Source organism: Helicoverpa armigera, chromosome 29 (genome assembly GCF_030705265.1).
Source record: "Helicoverpa armigera isolate CAAS_96S chromosome 29, ASM3070526v1, whole genome shotgun sequence".
In the NCBI taxonomy this organism is placed as follows: Eukaryota; Metazoa; Arthropoda; class Insecta; order Lepidoptera; family Noctuidae; genus Helicoverpa; species Helicoverpa armigera.
The window spans coordinates 4491824-4513656 of record NC_087148.1 but is presented as its reverse complement, the minus strand read 5'-3'; the positions used below and the strand labels follow the sequence as shown (position 1 = coordinate 4513656).

Sequence of the window (21833 nt, the reverse complement as noted above, 5' to 3'; positions counted from 1 at the left end):
ATCAATTAAGTTACAATTGTGAATCATAAAAATACTTAACTAAACTATTCAAGTCACCTAAACTTATTTTCACTAACAGAAGTTTGAAAACAGCGCCATCTATTTTCACAAACGCGAACTACAAGCAAGCTTTGTGTACCTACTGGCTAAAATTATCCTGGATGACTGATGTTGTTTGCCCGTGAACCATCAAACATTGGAATGACGGTAGTTTATAATTAGCTAGTTTTAATAACTGAAAAGTTGACATAATGACCTAGTTTTGCTATGCTAATTTTTAACCGCTTTAATTTCAAAGAAATAGGTATGTTGGAAAAATATATTGAGCTAAGCATAAAGTATGTAAGTAATACTTTTTTGCCGATTTCTTAACCCTAAAAAACCGTCGTCGTTAATTTGAACCGCGAATCGAATAAAAAAAATGAAATCGGAACACCGAATTTACTTTTTCGCGAAAATGAAATTCGGTATTCAAAAAAATGCCATCGCTAAACACGCCGAAACGATAGTAACATTGATACGAGGGTTGTTCAAGTTTCATGTATTCTGTGAACTCATCTATTCGAGCATAGAGATTTGGGCGGCATTGGCGCATGCGTAGAAAACAGTGCCCTGCTTATCCAGTCAGAGACAAAATGGCTACCCGACGGATCGTCTCCAATTGATTTTTTTTCCCCACGAAACTAGTAACCACACACATTTCAACCTTACTGTGTTTAAATAAATAATTTTAAAATTAACCGCGTTACCACATACTGAGTTAGTGTAAAAATAAATTTGCCAGTGTAAAGGCTCAGGTTATGAAGTGTGTCGAGTGTTAAATCGTTATTACACGTTAAAATCGAGGGTTTTTCTATCAAATGCATAGACTTAAGTGTTATAAGTCGTCCCGTGTTCGTCGCAGTACACGTAAGTACATTATCCCTCATTAAATTCACGACTTTAGTTGAGTCCGAGTGACCTAAAATCTTTCTAATGCAGTTAGCAACAGAGGAACGAATGTTAAGGCGTGAACGATGCTCTACTAAGTCAAGAAAAAAAAGACGGTTGGTTTTGCCGCATTTTTCTTTCGATTTTAGAATTTAGATTCTAAAATTCGAATTCGAGTGTTCCTATTTAAAAAAAATGTGACGTTCGAGTTGACGGTTTTAAAAAATTGCAAGAATGACATAACGTTAATGTGTTATACATAATGTTAGGTTGCCGAAGTGGGTTTCCCCTAAATTTTAGGAATCTTAGTCGTGTCTCCTTCTCTTTTCTATTGCCGTCACTGTCTGGCTTCGTTCCTGAATGGGCTGTAAGCATGCGCTGTTTGACCCGGCAATATCTGGACTATTTCGCAAGAATTTTTTCAATAAGCTACCTTTCACGGGCGATTTTTTTCGCCAATGTCAAAGTTGACATATATTCAGCTATGTAAATGTGTGAGTGAGTAGAAATTGTACGTAAGGTTAATCTGATTATTGGCCATTGGAACTATGTAATCGTATTAAGTAACACTAGAGATGAACACGAAATATGCTCAATCGATCCTTTTTTCGTTGAGGATCTTAGATTGGCGAACGTTGTTTCTTAAGATAAAACTGTTTAATGTTAAAGATATATATTTTTATATTTAGATAGATAGACATTTTCAAAAAATCACTATAAAATTTAAAACTAAACCTAGTTAAAAAAAAAAAACTTAAACAAAAAAGAGAAAAATCAAGATTATTTATTAGTTTAAAATTATGAACCATAGATATGATGCATTTCGTCTATTTGAGAGCTAATTACTTGTCCTCAATTACGTCAGTATAGTTAAAAATATCATTTCTATCGTCATCAGAATGCACGCCAGGAATACTTTTTTCAGCAAATTTTCTGCCATTGAGTAAGCTTGTTTCGTTCAAATGAACATTCGTCATTTTGAAATCATCATCATCAGGCTTTTTATCGTCCCACTGCTGGGCTGCAGCCTCCTCTCACATGGAGAAGGAATGAGCGTTAATCACCACCCTTGCTTGCGGATTGGCGATTTCATACTTTAAAGTCCAGGTTTCCTCAAGTTGATTTTATTTGTCCTTTACCAAGATATACTTAGAGAGTACATACATACATATGACTTAGAAAAGTTACATTGGTACTTGCCTGACCTAAAACAGTCTATACCTAGATATCGTCTTAGAATGGCCATATAGATACTCATAATATCTTACTTTAGGCTACGCGAGTATCACTAGAAACTCATAAATAATTTAGATCTTGTATTTTGACCTATAAAACTATTTTGTCACCAAAAACTCTGTTTCGGAGGACATGTCAAACTGTAGGTCCCGGCGGTCATTGAACATCCTTAGCAGTCTTTACGGGTACTCAGAAGCCAGTAAGTCTGACACCAGTCTAACCAAGTCGTATTGGGTTACCCGGGTAACTGGGTTGAAGAGGTCAGATAGGGCAGTCGCTCCTTCTAAAACACCAGTACTCAGCTGCATCCGGTAACACTGGAAGCCGATCCCAACAAAGTTGGGAAAAGGCTCGGAAGACGATGAAGTCGCCAAATATTACTTGGCTCCGTATTTTATTCTCTTGGATATTCTTAGTTAAAGCTATTGAATAATGTGTGCAGGCGTTTAGTCTCGCTATTTTAACTTACCTCTCCATTGACGCGAATTGAAGCCGCGATGCTGAGAAATGAAGAAATAAACAAACGAATAGATCTAGGATTGATTGTACGACATGGTTTTCAGATTGTATGCAATCCTATTTTAGATTATTTTTTAGTATCTTCGCACTGCATTATTTTTCCACATCAATGGACGGGATCGAAAACCATTTTCTTATAGTTCTTAGAGACCCGATATAATGCCTCTTAGTCTGATAGCAGTCTAACCAAGGGGTATTGGGTTGCCCGGGTAACTGGGTTGAGGGGGTCAGATAGGCAGTCGCTCCTTGTAAAGCGCTGGTACTCAGCTTCATCCGGTTAGACTGGAAGCCGACCCCAACATAGTTGAAAATGCTCAGAGGATGAGGATGATTGGTCTCCCAAGGAAGGTTAGCGTCAGGCAGGCGGCCGGCTGTAAAACTTATGCCAAACATGTTGTAGTATGTTAAGGTCCGATAATATTATGATAAGAAAAGTATGGAAGGAGAAAACATGCTGCGCCGACTCCTAGGGCAGGAGGATGATGATGCTTAAACTATTTGACTTTGCCTTTCTTAACCGGGTGCGGGAAGTAGTGGGAACAGCTTGTGAAGAATTAAGATTGTAATGTTAATATATGTCAGGGTCACAAGGTTTCAATGATGTAATTTGCATGACGTCATGATACTTAATACTCGAGGAATCGTGCCCACACGTAGTATATACTAGACTGGCTGATTGTCGCGGTTTCACTAGCATTCTTGATTTAATTCGGGGACTCGGATACAAAATATCCTTGGATTAAGTATCTATCAGAAGCTGTTTCTCAAAAATTTCACCCATGTCCTGAGGAAAATTCTTCCTGAACCCGGATAAAAAATAAATAAATAGCCTATGTTATTAGGAATAGTGTTTAGCAGTTTCAGAGCGTGTAGGGTACATACTACCAAGAAACAAACAAATAATATTTCGTCTTTATTATATTTGTATGCATCGAAAAAAGACAGACGAATTGAGAACCTCCTCTTTTTTTGGGAAGCAAAATGCAAGAATTCGATCTTAAAAATAAAATGCCTTACAAACATTTATTCAGATAAAAAGGGACCATCTTTTTGGCAATGGTTATGAAAACAATTATACTATTATGGCGCCCCCACCTAACCCCAATCATGCCGGGTCGGGGTCTACGGATGTGGGTGAATAAATGTATAGAGGTACCTACAGTGAGCATTTGAGGGTTAACTCCCGTTTGTACGGTTCAGGTTAACGATGATTTTTTTTTGAAACAAAGGACTTTTTTTGGCGGATTTTTGTTGATTTTCAATAAATTGGAGAAAAAAAATGAGATTTATTTCTCAAACAAGTATTAGGTACCTAATAATATCTTTTAAAAGAATTGAAAACGGAAAATTGTTTTTAGTACATAAAAATAATTCCTGTTTTGGGTATTTAAATGCTAAAAACATATTTTCCCATGTACAAGCCTAGGTACTTATACTAAGATTTTTAAATACATGAGTCTACATAAAACCAAAATTAATGTAACTATAGGATATAAAGCAAACAGTAGTTGTAATTTTAATTTATGCAGACCAGTCTGAGCTTTAATTGCATGTGTTATAAAAGTGGAACAAGTATACCCCATAGTTAAATTGTTTTATTTTATTTATAAGTATAACTACTATATACCTAGGTATATAGCCATTTGTTAAAGCATTCACTAGACTCTCGTGTCTAAGTAACAGCCGCACGGGTCGATCGATCATAAGGTTCAGCAACGCTTGGCGCGGCCGGTCCGTGGATGACCATCTTGTCATGACGAGTTCCTCCGTGTTTCGGAAGGCACATTAAATGGTGGTTTCCGGCTGTTATTTGTAAGTCTTTGGCAGTCGTTACTGGTAGAAGCTAGACAGTCTGACAACCAGTCCTACCAAGATCATTCTGAATTCTGTCTCAAGATGTATCCGGTCCGTGACCGTGCATAGAGAGCACGTAAATGTCGGTCCTGCTTGTGATCTCTCTCCGGTGGTGTCGGATTGTCGCCCCATCGCGCTATGAGAGTGAAGGAATAGTGAGTGCACCTGTGTCCAAGCTAATGTGCCTGCACTATAATATGTCCTGCGCGGTTCGCTGATCTTTGCAAGATTTAAAAACTCAAATTCCGTGAATGTGCTTTTCACAAGAGATTATCTACTTAAACCTACCCCTTCTCTAAAACGAGGGGTTGACGAAATCTTTTGGTAGAAAGACGATTTTCCACCCCTTGTATTTCAAAGGGGATCTTCCAACCCCCGGATTTTATAGCCTTGAGATCCGTGACTCACCCTTTGCCAAATTGCCACAGATTATTATAGGTACAGTCAACTTCAGGTCAGTGGTAACAGTTTTATAGGCAAATCGTACTTATTGCTATGGAGTTAAGGTGCATGACAGTTACCACTGATGTGCAGTCTACTGTACCTATCTACCACGTGTTCTCGTCATTTTGAAAATTGCCGAATCGGTTTCGTTGTATTGAACTTTTCTATTTATTCTAATTTTGTATGAATTTAAATGTTTATTTTTATCTGCTAGCGGTTTCCTGTGGTTTTCCCCGCGTCCCTCCGAAAGGTCTGGCGTTGTCCGGGCAAATATGATAATAGTTACTCATGGATAGTGTATCTTTAAAACATTGACAGAATTTTTCAAATCAGCTCAGTGGTTTCAGAGACTTCGGGGTACAAACAAACAGCCAAAAAACCAGTGTGGCAAACATTGAGCGACTGCCTAGCTGACCTCCTCAACCCAGTTACGGCAACCCAATACTCCTAGGTAATACTTGGTGTCAGACTCACTGGCTTTTGACTACTCGTAAGTATCTTACTAAAAGTATTATTTGTATGAAAAATTACTTATATATTTATAGTTTTGACACGTCAAATTGTTTAAAATAGCCGAAGGTTAGGGGTTCATCGAATTAATAATATTGTAAAGGCGAAAGTATTTATTTTTTTTATTCTACATAGTATGGTATTTTTATTTGTAATATTAAGTAATTTCTAATCATTTTGCATAAAATTAATTTCTAATCATATATTTAGTAAGGAAAAATAAAATAAGCATAAGATTATTTTAAATCAAATACTTTATATATTTTTCTTAAAGCGTAAATTGTAAAATCGATGTTCAGAAACTTGTCGTTAAAATCTGTATACCTTTCTTTGTTATTCTGTCATTGTTATTTTTTTATTATATTAACAATAAAAAAGCATCTTTATATTAGGTACACTGCGGGCTCCAGAAGGAACATGAGGGGTTTTAGTCAGTAAGAGTCTGCCACTCCCTCACGCTGCACCCACAGCGGGAGGGGTCATTTGATGATAAAAAAATAAAGAAAATAGGTAGATATAGCAAAAATTAAAGAAAAAAACTCTGTTTCACTATTTCTTAATTACTAGCTACTCATTAAAATAACCTATACTTATAAGAATTGCTTGCATACTCTAGGGAAATCACTAAAGCGACCGAACTACGACAATGTTTTGAAATGAACGTCAGAACAAAAGTTCTGAATGTAAGAAAGTGTCACGTTTACCCCTGAGGAGTTACTGAAACAAAGTTTATGTTTTGCTTATATTTTTTCTTGTTAGTTTTAGGTTTTTTTGAATATTTTTGAGTGATTAAAACTTTAATTTTTCTTTCAAGGACTAGGTTTCATATGCTCTAGATTTTCCAAAATAGTCTTAAAAGGCCTGCTTGAGGTCTTAATGTTGTTATGTGTAGGATGGATACCATAAAAATACAAATTTTCAGTAATACTAGGTGTTACCTGTAGTTTCACCTACATCCCAGGAAGACCACTCCTCTCAATGAGGGAAAATTAGCCTATGCCATTTATCAGCATTTCCTGTGTGTGTACCAAAATTTATTTAAATTCGATTTAGGTTTCTTTAAAACAGGTGTATAAATAAGAAAACTTAAAATACTTAGATGTAGTTTGATTTAAATTGGTTCAGTAGTTTTTTCAGACAGACAGAGTAAGTTTCGCATTTATAATAGCAGTAAAAAGGATTAGGCAGCCACTTCCTCTCAGTCGATTACCTAACAAAAAGTTAATTATTTATTCAAATTGCACTATATGCGGTGAATATATCACCATAAAACTATTCAAAAACTGGTGATTAATACATAAACAGTAAAATGACATTTACACTACCCGACGCGACGTAAGTCAGACATTACGAATTGTGTCATCCAATTATACGGAATGCCACGGAGAACTAAATGACAAGCGGAGGTGCCATAATGGACTGCCGGGGCTGCGGGATTGTTCGAAAGAGTTACCGCGGCCCTGGTACATAAAAGTCACACAGTAAGAGTCTGACACTCCTTCACCGCTGCTAACCCACAGCGGGAGGGGTCAGTTGTTTTTATATGGTCGTTAAAAAAAGGCCATAATGGAAAATCTCCTAAGAAAGTAGCGCGTCAAAATGCGGGTGTTCAGGGCACGAGGAATGTTACTGTCTTCGTCCTTATACGCCTTCTTTGAAGTCGACAATTTTTTTTTATATAAAATTTCGTTGACTGATGTCACAAAGACCCAGCGGAGCCCAGCAGGGCCAGGGCCTGCCGGGGCTGCGGGATTGTTCGAAAGAGTTACTGCGGCCCTGGTACATAAAAGGCCTACGACGGAACACGACGGTTTTTAGTCAGTAAGAGTCAGACACTCCCTCACCGCTGCTAACCCACAGCGCGATAATTTGATGATTTTTGACGTCGTTAAAAAAAAGAAAGTAGCTCGTCAAAATGCGGGTGTTCACGGCACGAGGAATGTTACTGTTTTCGCCTTTAAACGCCTTCCTTGGAGGCAAACATTTTTGTAATACCAAAAATCGTTGACAGATGTCTCAATGAACGAGAACGCCTCTTTACTTCACTCGTAATTGATCGTTTTGGTCACGAATTTGACCTAGAAGAAGGCGCCTGAACTACCTGCATTATAGCATCTCCGCTCATCTTATTTACTCTGTGGGCAGTGCACTGGGGGCCATGCTAAATGGGCCAGCGAATAAACGGGAAGGACTTGATTTTTATGACTGTCTATAATTTTTGTGGCTAGTTTAAAGTGTAAAGGTTAAATAGGTTTGAAATCGTTTTCAGGATTTCTTAAAGTGTTTGAAAAGTATTTTTGTGAGTCAGCGTTTTTGAAAAAGAAAAACCTTGGGTTAATATCGATTTATAGAAAAATCGGTTAAATTAATATCTAATAATTGATAAATCTAGTTTTAGCTCTGTTTGTTTATTTATTATGATATTTCAAAACCAATTTCAAGACATTTTTATTTTAAAAGGTTAAATAACTTCTTTTTTTCTTAAAATATTTACATTAATTTAAAAAAAAGTTAAAATAAACTTATATATTTAAGTTCAAGACATGATTTGTATCTTTAAATAATAGGTACCTAATGTTAAAATATTATATCCACCTAATGTATTATGATAATCTAAGCAATTACATAAAACCTATTTCTAGCAATACCTAATGTTTTCGATTTTCCATATTTTTCAGCAACTAATTAATTTCAATATTAATACCATATTGTTTTATGAATGTAACACTACCTATTCATTTCATTAGCAATATTAAAATAGAACAATGGAAAGACCAAAGGTTCTTAATTGATTAATTTCATAAAAGTGACAAAACTATAATTTGTAGATAGCATCAACGTTTGACATCGCGTATTTTTGGCTTAAATTATTACTATTATATGTCAATTTGAATGTGTTACTTTGGGGAATCATTTATTCATATCAAATTGTAAAATTTTGATACAACTTTACTACAAAAAATACGTATTTTAATTGTGATTTTGTCACCAACTTTCCAAAAAGGAAGAGTTTCTCAATTCTGATCTGTATATTATGTATCCTTTCTGTGTGTGAGATTATCTAACGCTTGACTGAACAAATGGATATAAGCCAACGCATAAAGGTAAAACTTAGATCATGTACATTTGTACATAGTAAATATAGTCATGTACATAGTAGTTGCGTTCATAGGTGTATAATAATGTATAATTTATATGATAACAGTGTATGATAATCCTAAATAAAAAGTAGATGTATAATTAAGTCATTTGGTATGCCAGTAACAATGGGGAACATCAAGGAAATAGGTACCACGGCATCCTACTGGTCTGGTGATACAATTTCTTTGGTTACAAAAGAGATCAAAGCATAACAGATCGTTTGAGTTGTACACCAAAGAAACCCATTAACTCCGGTCAATAAAAGAGTTTTAATGTCTTATTTACGGGAATAATAATGGCATCCAGGCATATTGTCGGCCACAGCGGCTGTTCTTATGTAAGGAGATCAGCCAGCTGCGCAGGACATATTATAGTGCACGAGCATTTGCGCAGACACAGGTGCACTCACTATTCCTTCACTCTCATAACGCGACCTCCTCAACCCAGTTACCCGGGCAACCCAATACCCTTGGTTAAACTGGTGTCAGACTTACTGGCTTCTGACTACCCATAACGACTGCCAAGGATGTTCAATGATAGCCGGGACCTACAATTTAACGTGCCATCCGAAACACAGTCATTTCATGTCTAAGATATACTTAGAAAGTACATACAAACTTAGAAAAGTTGCATTGGTACTTGCATGACCTGTAATCAAACCACTCATACTTGCGAGGTTGGTTCTTTACCCACTAGGCCACCACGACTTTTTTTATTGATCCTTCTGTATCTCAGGAAAGTCTAGACTGTTTTTAAAACTACCAAAATACAGCAAGATATACATTTACAACTCAAGTGTGGTTATTGTCATTGTATATTTTTAAACTAGCTACGTTTATTTGAACTCGCGTGTATTCTATAAATAGATAACCCCTGCTGGTATAGTTAGAACAATTTAAACGCGAATACCATTGAGAGGATGGTTCAATAATTGGGAATTATTGTTTGTGAGGTTAAGCTGGAAGCCGAGGTCGGTTTTTAGATGGGTGGCGTATGTAAATGCTAAATAGTTTTTTTTAAATAAGATTTTAAATACTTACACTTATAAATTATTGTGATTCATTTATCAGCTTAATATCTATACTTAAGAATATTATAAAGCTGAAGAATTTGTTTGTTTGTTTGTTTGTTTGAACGGGCTAATCTCAGGAACTACTGGTCCGATTTGAAAATTTCTTTCAGTGTTAGATAGCCCATTTATCGAGGAAGGCTATAGGCTACTTTTTATCCCGGTATGGGAAGTAGTTCCCACGGGATGCGGGTGAAACCGCTGGCAGAAGCTAGTTGTTATATAAAAGAATGTTTGTGAACATAATACCTACTTTTTAAAAGAGTGTCTATGGAGTTTCTTGCCGGCTCTTCTCCATGAGACCAACTTTTTGGAACCATGCAACTAGTGTGACGTTTCATAGGAGCCTGCAAAGGCCTATTGGAAATAAATACATTTGACTTTGACTTATGAAGTAAAAATTATATGCGATAAATTCATTTTCTTTAACCGACTTCCCAAAAAGAAGAAGGTTTTCAATTCGTCGAAATCTGAAAACCAGCACAAAATACTACTTTTAGGTACTAAATCGGTCTAGAAGTCGGTGGTGAAATATAAACATAGCTGAATCCACTAGACACCGAATTTTTTGATGGATTTTTTTCTTTTAAACGAAAAAAAACAATAAAATTTATTTACCATCAGATATAAGGCGTTATCTTATCATTTGCGATATTAATCAAAGTAATACCTACTTCATTTCATTGTTTAACTCTGAAAGTTCTTTCAATTCTATTGTTTCGATAAAAACAAATTACGTACTTAATGCAAAAAATATTAATTCTTATGTTTTTCAATGTATTTTTTTTAATTAGTTCATAAAAGAGCAAAATTGGAACAAGATGACTAGGTACTTACAATTATATTTCTGTGTGTATGTCCGGCTTGCATGCCAAAACTACTGAACTGATTTTAACGGTACCTACCTATTCTTATTCTTTATTGCACACTAAACAGTAAATACATACGGGATACAGACAGTTATGTACAACGGCGAGCTTAACCCAGAATTGGGTTCTCTTACAGCCAACCTTAAAGCGATAGAGATATTCGATAGAGGTAGGGTCAATTATATGTGCACAACAAATATGAAATACTAAACAAATATTAAATAACAATAAACTAAACATATGTATGTAGTAGAGCTACACAGTATATAAACATAATACATATAGAATATAATATATATATAATATAATATATATATATATATATAAGAACAGAAATATCATCTTGATAAATAGTATTCCTTTACTCGTCTCTTAAATGCATCCAACGATTGGCTTTCGCGTATCGAGTGTGGAAGGGAATTCCACAGTCTCACAGCACGAACAGTGAACGATCCATCATAGCGGCTCGTAGTGTGGGAAGGGACACGAAGGAGAAGAGATGAGGAAGTACGACAAGGTTTGCCTCTCGGAACAAGAAATTCAAAACGTTCCCGAAGATAACTTGGTGAGAAGGGATTATAGAGAAGAGAGAAAAGAAAGTATGTGAGCATCTCGACGCCGCCGAATAGGCAGCCACTTCAGCCGACTCCGAAACTCCGACACGTGGTCGTACTTTCTGAGCCCGAAAATGAAGCGAATGCACAGATTCTGCAGACGTTCAAGCTTATCTAGAAGTTCCTCAGTCGCATCAAGGAAACAGACATCAGCATAATCTAAAAGAGGGAGAAGAAGCGACTGAGCAAGAGTAATTTTTGTTGGAAAAGGCAGGAACTTCTGGAGACGTTTGAGAGACTGAAACGTGCAAAATACTCTCCTGCTTACTTCTGCAATGTGCTTACCCCAGGACAGGTTGCAGTCCATTAGTACACCCAAGTTTCTGACTTGCGAAGAGTAAGGTATTGTGACATTGTCGTACAAGAGTGACGGGGGAGAATGCAGCCTATTCAGAAAATATCTGCCACCAATAATGATGGCTTGAGATTTGGAAGGGTTGACCAAAAGACCAAAGCTTTTAGCCCATTGACTTATGTTGTCAAGATCATTATTGATGGCATCAATTGTCCTAGGAAGCTCTTCGAGATGACAATGTTGATAAAGCTGCAAATCGTCTGCATAGAGATGGTAATGTGAAGTAAGTGTCTTTGTGATGGCGTTAATAAAAACGGAGAAAAGTAGAGGGGAGAGAACGCCACCCTGAGGAACACCCGCAGCAAGATCACACCACTCAGAGGAACCCTCGTCAGAGCGAACCGACTGCGAGCGACCTCGAAGATAGGAGCTAAACCACGCAGTTACAGACGGAGATATATTAAGAGAGGAGAGGATACCTAAGAGGATGTCAAAATCAACTGAGTTAAAAGCACTACTGAAATCTAGCAATACCAAAACTGTTAAGCGCCTGTTCTCCATAGCCAGCCGGATATCATCTGTGATTTTCACCAATGCAGATACCGTGCTATGGCCAGGACGGAAACCAGATTGGTACGGACTCAGCAGGCTATTAGAGGAAAGAAAGCGAGACAGTTGATTATTGACAACACTCTCAAGGACTTTGGAGAGGATTGGAAGTATGGATATTGGACGGAACTGGGAAACTGTGGAGGGATTGGGTATCTTGGGCAAAGGCAATACATGGGCTCTTTTCCATGATGTGGGAAAGGAACTGGTAAATAAGGAGTAGTTAACAAGATGTAAAATTACAGGAATTAGTACATCAAGGATAGGAAGAAGCATTTGAAGATGAAGTCCATCATCTCCTACTGCCTTTGAGGAAATGGATAAAATGGAACGCTTTATATCCCCCTCGGTAGCTGGATGGAAGGAAAACGAAGTACAATTTGGCAAAGAAATGTTCGACAGTACCTACACTGGTAGACCTACACCTAGAGCCTGAAAAAGGACAAAAGCTACTTTTCATCAGGTCACCCATCCACAGAATGACCTCGCCAAGCGTTGCTTAACCTTACAATCAATCGGTCTCTTCAAGCACCACGAGTATTGTAATACATAAATAGACTGGAGACTTGACATAAAAATAAATATACTTATTAATAGAATTGTCACCATACACTGCAGAAGCCAGATAAGTGTGTTTTATCCTTTAACTACGGCTGTTGTGTTTGCAGGATATTATTTAACAGTCAGTATTGTTTTACATAGGTACTTTTTGGCATATATGTAAAACTAGCTTTTGCCCGCGACTTCGTTTGCGTGGAAAAGTGACTTGCAGATTTTTGGTTTGACCAATAGATGGCGCTATATGTCCGGAAAAAAAATATTTTTTAATTTTTTGTAATAAAAACTATCCTATGTCCTTTCTCAAGTTCCAAACTGTGTCTGTACCAAATTTCACACAAATCGGTTCAGTAGTTTAGGCGTGAAGAAAAGACAGACATACAGACAGACAGAGTTACTTTTACATTTATAATATTAGTTAGGATAATAGTATGAATAATGTCTCAGAAAACCAATTAATTCCTAAAATTTTCTTCCCGTATTTAACCTCGAAATACATATAGAGGGTTGCTACCTTGTTATTACCACCTGATTCTAGTTGCTACCAGTTGCTACCCTCGTGATTTTGAAAATAATGATCCTTTAAAGGTAACATACTCCATTTTACATACAATTGATTAGCAATCTTATACTCAAATACCCAACAATATTTTCGAAGTAAACGCCTTCTATTACAGTCTGACAGTTATATTATGAAGAGTGTTGAGCAAATCTGGACTTTAAAAGTCTGACATCGCCTCAACCTCAAGGTGCTTAAGCAAACGTGGTGATTAACGCCCATCCCTTCTCTGTATGAGAAGAGGCCTGCAGTAGGATGATAAAACGGTCTATAAACCTCGGCGTATTCGATGTACATACATAGAATAAAAAACATACCGGCCGAATTGAGAACCTCTTCTTTTTTGGGAAGTCGGTTAAAAAAGGCTGATGACGATTACTTCCCAAAAGCACCAGTTAGAACCGGCCTGTGACCTATTCCTGCCTCAATATAATATAGATTGAACTAACAAATATTAACCAATGATGTTTCTACGTCAGTTCCCGCCTTCGCCACATGATGACGAAAAATACCTCGTGACCAGACTGACAAGCGAAAATGAACCTTAAGGTCTTTGGCACTTTTGACTTTATGTCTATACAATCCTGTTTAACTCGTACAATGCCTATAAGGTTCTTTTTTGTTTGGCATTTTTTTTGTCTATTCTTAGAAGAAATCTTGAAGTTATGGCCGCATGCATAGATGTCGGTTATAGTTTTTTAAGTCAATGGGGTTAATTTTGATATACCTAGACATAACAAAGAATGAACTAAAATTGAACATCTATATACATATATTAAATCTGTAAAAAAACTGTGTCTGTACATTGAATATATTAAAAAAAAAATTGGGTGGGGTTTACAAACAGGAATGGAGCACAAATCAAAAAAAAAATCTGTCTGTATGTCTGTATGTCTGTTTGTTTGTGCACGCTAATCTTCGGAACTACTGGACGGATTTCAATGATTTTTTCTTTGTTGTATCAGTATTAAGCCTGGTCAACATATAGGCTATAATTTATCTTCGAAACTTGAAGACCTGATGCAGAACACCAACAGACCAACAAAACTATAAGAGATACAAAAATGGTGCCATAGCAAAAATTGTTTCATGTGATGAGCATTTTCAGCTGAGATAATAAATTTTAAGATCTGGAACACCTGATGTGGAACCCCAAGAGCCCAGCTTCTCTGTACCATATACAGGTATGACGTTTTAGCAAAAGTTGTTCAACTTGATAAGCACTTTCTATTGACTTATACAAATTGAAGATCTAAAACACCTGATGTGGAACTCCAGGGGCCCAGCTAGACTATATCATATAGAGGTGTGACGTTTTAGCAAAAGTTGTTCAATCTGATAAGCACTCTCTGTTGACTTATAAAAATTGAAGATGTAAAACACCTGATGTGGAACCCCAGGAGCCCAGCTTGACTATAGCATATTAAGATATGACGTTTTTGCAAAAGTGGTTCAATCTAATAAGCACTCTCTATTGACGTATACATATACATCGAAGATCTGAAACACCTGATGTGGAACTTCAAGAGCAATACTACACTTGAAATGTATAGAAACGAATGTTATGAAATAGGTATGGTGACACAAAACCAACGATTATCCTTTTATACACTATAGAATTATGAACTCAAGGACAATCCCCGGTGGACGTCGTTAAAAAAAAAGACAATCCCCGGTCCTGTGCTATACTATTGATAACGGTGGATGAAAACTACTTGGGCTATTGTGATGGGATGCTAATGGACTAGGAATGGGGTAACTACGTTAACTATGGCACCTGCCGATGACAATGTATTAGATACATGTAAAAATTGCAGGTGGAGACTTCGCCAGCTCACTTACTGGGCCCCCGGGAATCAGTCACTGAATAACAACAAGAGGGCAACAGGGACATGAGCGGCTGAAGTGTGAGAATACCTCGGCGGATTTTAAACGCAGATTACGCGCTCCCTGTGGGCCACTTACCACGAGGCACCTATCCTCCGAGCAGGGCTACTAACCCTGCTCTAGCGACTCCACTCTGGACGGCCAAGCCAAGCCAGAGGCGTGAGACCTACCCCCGTCATGGTTCACTCCGACCGGCCGGAGATGGGGGACAGTATACTCTCCCTGGAGAACTCAGTATATATAGCCCCGCGGGGTAGCTACTCCCCGTCATCAGCCTCAGATGTCCTGCGGTGCTTATATCTCATTATTATTGTCGTTATTATCTCAAGAGCCTTTGTCCCAATTATGTTAGAGTCGACTTCCTGTCACGATGCAACTGAGTACCAGTGTTTTACAAGGAGCGACTGCCTATCTGACCTCCACAACCCGGTTACCCGCTCAACCCAACACCCCTTGGTAAAACTGGTCAGACTTACTGGTCTGACTACCCATAACGACTGCCAAGAATGTTCAATGACAGCCGGAACCTACAGTTTAATATGCCTTCCAAATAACGGTCATTGGTATCCAAAATATACGTAGAAAGTACCTACATACGAACTTAGAAAAGTTGCATTGGCAGGTACTTGCCAGACCTGGAATCAAAGACGCACGCTCATACTTGAGAGATTGGTTCTCTACCCACTAAAATTAAATAGGTATATGGAACGTTTCTAATGCGTATTCCGTTGTTTTCAAGTCAACGGGCCCTTAAAATTCAATATCAGACGATTCAGATCTTTGATTTTGCTGACCCCGTAGTCGCTGGCATAAGGGACAGGATCCGCGTACGAAGTCGCGGGCAGAAGCTAGTTAAAAATAAATTAAGTTTAATTAAGAAAATTGCCAAATGTTGACTATTTTGATAATTCTTGTTGTCTACTAAACAAACTACTGACACTAATTCTGCATCGATGTGTATGAAATAACATTCGGTAGATATACTTACATGTAGCCAAAATTATTAACGAAAAGCTAACTCTGTCTGCATGTCAGTCTTGCATGCCAAAACCACATAACCGATTTAATATCCCATATAGAGGCATTGGATATCATTACATACATTAAAATAAGCTTACTAACATAGATCTTAAATATTATGTATTACTAACAAAATATGGACAAAATAAATCTGAAATAAAGAATTTGGATTGAAGTGAATTGAATTAAAATAATTATATTTATGCACAGATAGTGTAAAGCCTGAGAAAGGACATAGGCTACTTTTTATCCGGATGCATGAAGTAAGTGCCTAGTTCCTCCGGAACGCAGTACATATTACGTAGGTACTTTACATTAAACCTGCTGCATCAATTGCGATAAAATTTACCAAACCAATAGACGAACACACCAGACACAACTAGGCGTCTATAAGCGCGCCTATAATTCTATAATGACCCCTCATTTTGCATTATCTAGACCAGGGGTTCAGGAGTTCAAAGTACCAGGATTTTAATATAAAAATTACTGTCTAACTCTCAAACAAGTTCATTGACCTATTGACATGATTTTTTATATGTACGGTCTTCATAAATATCTTTATGTCACTGGGGATTGACACTTTTGGGCAATTTAGTTTACTAATTGACTGACTAAGTGCTTTCATACTAGTGGATTTTCTGTTCGGCTTTTTCGCGTGCCAACACTTAGTTCAATGTTAACTATTTGTCAATTAGCGGTGCGAAATGACGTTTGAAACTCGAAAGATTTTTTGCCGCTGAGAATGTGTCGTGCGTAGATAAACCGAGCGGAAAATCCGCTAGTGTGAAAACGCTGTTAGTTATGTATGACATTATTTTCAGATTTCAATAAATTCTTAATAAATGTCCTTCGACACATTTGAGGTTATTTTTCATGTTCCTTAATGAAAAACTGACCACACATTGAGCAGCAATGTATTGTAAATCCCATAATATGTATGTAAGTCATGAAACCGTGTTTTTCTATTAAATAGTCATGGTTTTGTGGTTTTATCAGCTAGGTTTCTATAAGTACTGCACGTATGGGTACTCTAGTTTTTTTTCTTTAATCAAATGCCCAAAAAGGAACACTGATTTCTAGAGCTTTGTGAAAAGCTATAATGATTTTTTTTGTTAATATTTTGTAATTTTTTTAAACACTAAAATGTGATATTATTAAAAGGTGCATACATAAACACTAGCGCATACTTTTGTACAAAAACGCTTTTAAAAACAAAAACACTTCTAAAAAACTACAGAACCCTTTTCAAGCTACGAAATACCTTTAACCATTTTTTACATACCTACAATAAATATCAAATATCATATTAATTACTTTGTACCACAGTTTGTTACGCCAACGCTACATAGACTATGTTCCAGTAACTCCCTATTTACTGTTAAATTGAGGATATCCTGGTAGAAGGGCTCGTATGATTGGCCCTAAGGATAGAAGAGTAGCTTTAGTACTTACTTTAATATAAATGTGATTTATTTGGGCAAGGATTGACATTTAGGTAGAAACTGTTAAATGCTCGAACTTTGCCTGGCATTTTAATTTATTTTTCTGAAAAAGGTATTATACCTAGTTAGTTTAAGAGTGCTCGCACACTGAGACATTTTAGTCGATCGAGATCGTGGAATATCTGTGATACTTAAGAGGAAAATGTTCAATGTTCTTTTATATATTTATGTTTTTTTTTTTTATAAATAGTATTTTGTTATTTAAAATTACTTTAAGCGTGTATCGGTCTGTACTGCTTTAAATTACGCCAAAACTACTGAACCGGTTTAAATTTAGTACCTACTCAGATGAAGAAATCACCCTCAAAAGGGATTGAGGCTACTTTTTATCCGGAAGCGTGAAGTCCGAGGATTGAGGAGGTCAGATGGCAGTCGCTCCTCGTAAAACACTGGTTCTCAGCTGCGTCCGGTTACGAAAAAGGGTAGGCAGATGATGATTATGGCGTATTTAAATGACGTATTAACTACACCTATATCTAAGGAAATTTTACTAATAACCGAGTGCTAATTCAAGGTAAATATCATAATATGTAAATCTAAGGCGTAGAATATTATATACGTACCATAAAAATTGCGAAAAGTTACATATGTATATTTAATTTAAGGTTAGATCTGACCTAAAAATATTGCGAATTTTTGTATCACCTTGAAAAATAGATAAGTACACAAGGTCAATGTTAAAAGTTTTCCAATATTAAGTATTAGTTAAGTTAATCATTTATTTGTCAGTTGCACCATTTAACTATACTGTCACTGTTACAGCCTTATTATCGTCCCACTGCTGGTCTGCGGCCTCCTCTCACACGGAGAAGGATTGAGCATTAATCACCACGCTTGCTCAATGCGGGTTGCTGATTTCAGACTGTAGTCCAGGTTTCCTCAAGATGTTTTCCTTCACCTTTTTATCAGTCATTGGTGTTTAAGATATACTTAGAAAGTACATACAAACTTAGAAACGTTGCATTGGTACTTGCCTGACCTGGAATCGAACCCACACCCTCATACTCGAGAGGTTGGTTCTTTACCCACTAGGCCACCACGACTTCTTTCTATAACGATAACCAAACCATAAGCAGCCGTATACTTGCCGCCCATTGGTCACATCGGCGATTTGATAACTGAAAATGGTTCGGTTATCGTTATAGTTAAAAAGTGCAACTCGACATAAGTTTGGCAAAGACAATTTTTTAATGTATTGAATTAAAAACCTTTCTGAAAGTTTTTATAGCAATTGTTTTTGGATTTATTAAAGTTTTTAGTTATTATTATTTATTTAGTTTATTTTACATTTAAATTGAAAGAACTTTCGGAGTTAAATGTCAGACAAAGAAACGAAAAATTACCTACCTATAGGTATTATTATCATGAATGATAAAATCACGCGTATCCTGAGTAAAATTAGGTAAAAAATCAAAAAAAGCTTTAGGTATATGATGAGAATTTTCCACACTTTGTCTTGGCATCCACCTAAAGGACATATGTAGGTATAATTATATATTGTACAAGGTATATTATAACACACCTCATATTAGGTAAAAAATATTTTATGAACAGAGATTAGACTTAAACCGTTACTCAATTATATTACTGTAACTGTTACAGCCTTTATATCGTCCCACTGCTGGGCTGCGGCCTCCTCTCACACGGAGAAGGATTGAGCATTAATCACCACGCTTGCAATTATATTGGTCCATTGCAAAATGGAAAGTTACGGGTATTCAGAAGATGGAAAGTCGAAAAGTCTTACTAAAAGTTTTGGTTAACCAGGTAAATGGATTGATGAGGTCAGATAGGCAGTCGCTTCTGGTACTCAGTTGCATTCGATTACACTGGAAGCTGACTCAAACGTAGTTGGTAAAAGGGTAGGCAGATTATGACAACCGTTTTTCAAATCTCTTACAAAACGGAAGAGGTACATAAAATAGGTAAATGACCTCATATTTTAAACTAAAACTATTAAAACTAGGTATGTTTCGTTTAAAACGGCAAAACCTACGCGACCTCTCGGGGTCCAAAATGTAGTTGGTGTCAATGAAACTATATCTTAGGCTGTGAATACACTTAAGCCCAAGTGTAGGTCCATACAACATAAACGTCACTTTTCTTAAAATAACTGATTACTAATTTTCACATTAAATTTTCAAAGTTAGAAGTTAGTTAAAGTTTTCGGTACACCTACTTTTGCCTGAAACGTCTCATCATCATCACACCACTGTCCTTATACCAATTTTATTTGGGGTCCGCGCAGCATGTTTTCTACTCTTTCACGCTGGAGAAGTTATGGCAAAAGATTGACAAAGCTTTTGCCTGAAAAGACTATAAACAGCTGTATGAAGATTTCATTATCTCATATTATTGGTCGATTTTAAAAATCTTAGCTTATCATCTGCCTAGCCTTTTCCCAACTACGTTGAGGTCAGCTCCCAGTCTAAGCGGATGCAGCTAAATATCATTGTTTACAAGGAGCGACTGTCCATCTGACGTCCTCGACCCAGTTACCCGGGCTACCCAATACCCCTTGGTAAGACTGGTTCTCAGACTTCTGGCTTCTGACTACCCGTAACGACTTGCCGAAGATGGTTTGATGACGCTTCAAATTAAATGTTAGGTTAACGTAGTTATATCGGTATACCTAAGGGCATTGAGGAAACATTTTTCTATAGCAAACAAAGCGACAGGATGTAGGTATACTTTTTGAGTGCATCTTCAATACATGAGTGCATTGGTTAAGTACCACTCAGATTTGAGTAAACATAACCAATGATCTTTGTTTGCAGTAAATAACTTGTATCCTGAAATATGACATAAATTAAAAGCTGAGCATATTGACAATAGCTGAACGTGTAACTTTTGCAAAGCAGCCCGTAGTCTGGAAGTTGATAATTGACACACATTAAAGTCTGTAATCGCCATTCCGCCTTGAGTTCACCTGATGATTAATTGTATGAGAAGAGACTTTTCATGGGAAATCATCAAATGCGTGGGTTAGTGGCGTGAGGGAGTGTCAGGCTTTTACTGAATTACACCACCATATTCCTTCTGAAGCCCTGTATGTACCAGGACCGCAGTAACTCTTTCGAACACTGAGGTATTATAGTTCAATGCTTTCGAACAATCCCACAGCCCCGGCAAGAAATCGGCTCTACAGAGCAAGGGTGGTGATTAACGCTCATTCTCTCTATGAGAAGAGGTCTGAACCATAGAATTTATCATTCAAAAGCCTAATTATGAAGCTAAAAAAACCGGCCAAGTGCGAGTCGGACTCGCGCACGTAGGGTTCCGTACCATTATTTAGAAAATGAGCAAAAACATCACGTTTGTTGTATGGGAGCCCCCAAAATATTTATTTTATTCTTGTTTTCAGTATCTGTTCTTATAGCGGCAACAGTAATACATCATCTGTGAAAATTTCAACTCTCTAACTATCACGGTTCATGAAATACAGCCTGGTGACAGACGGACGGACGGACAGAGGAGCGAAAACAATAGGGTCCCGTTTTACCCTCTGGGTAAGGAAAACTAAAAACACCTTAAATCTACCAAACTCCATAGCCCATCTCAACTGCATCAGCAGTGGAAACGCACCTCACAACATTATATACTGTATACTATGCGCCCGCGCCTCAGTCAGCTTTCCGCTACCGTCGACGCTAGACGGTCGACTCCCGCGCATGTTACGTGCAGTGCAGTGATATTGTAACGATATAATTTGAATTTGAATTTTATTTTTTTTGTGAAAAGTTTTTTTTTGTGTTGTGTTTTTCGTGATTGGAGTTTTTTTTAATTTTGGTGGGTTGTTTACTTTTTTTTTATTTAAATTATGTTGGTTTGTTTTAGTGATATTTTGTGAAAAAATAATTGATGCAAGGGCGTATTGCAAAAAAAAAATTAAAAATCAATAGGTGATAAAAAATCTGAAAATATTAGATAATTATTTTACTCTTGATTTTTATGTAAAAATATCGTGGTAAACTTGGGCTTAAACCTTGATTTCTTAAAAGAAATTAATCTGGCAATAAGTGATTTTTAGAAAAACTTAAATAATTATGATACATAGGTATTTAGTGTAAAATTATAAAAGAAAATAACAAAAGGATCAATTTTAAATAGTTATTTTAAAAAATAGTGTTATCTACTGCATTTCAAAAATAAGTCTACCGATTTTTAAGAACAGACTGAAGTTTGTATTTTTAACCATCCAAATGTAAGTGCTAAAA

The 21833-nt window shown here is 36.7% G+C and overlaps 1 protein-coding gene across 2 annotated transcripts in view; it reads left to right on the top strand.

Annotated features, from left to right (window-relative positions):
• The first annotated feature begins 603 nt into the window (after positions 1 to 603).
• The window catches only part of LOC110382776 (putative fatty acyl-CoA reductase CG5065), a 64069-nt gene continuing 42839 nt past the window's right edge, over positions 604 to 21833 (top strand). The window contains exon 1 of one of the 2 annotated variants that reach the window (XM_049851333.2): positions 604 to 909. The gene's annotated coding sequence lies outside the window, so the exon portion shown is untranslated. Of the gene's footprint in view, positions 910 to 21382; positions 21406 to 21833 lie in introns of those variants that run through there. The other variant, XM_064042518.1, reaches the window with a different exon arrangement.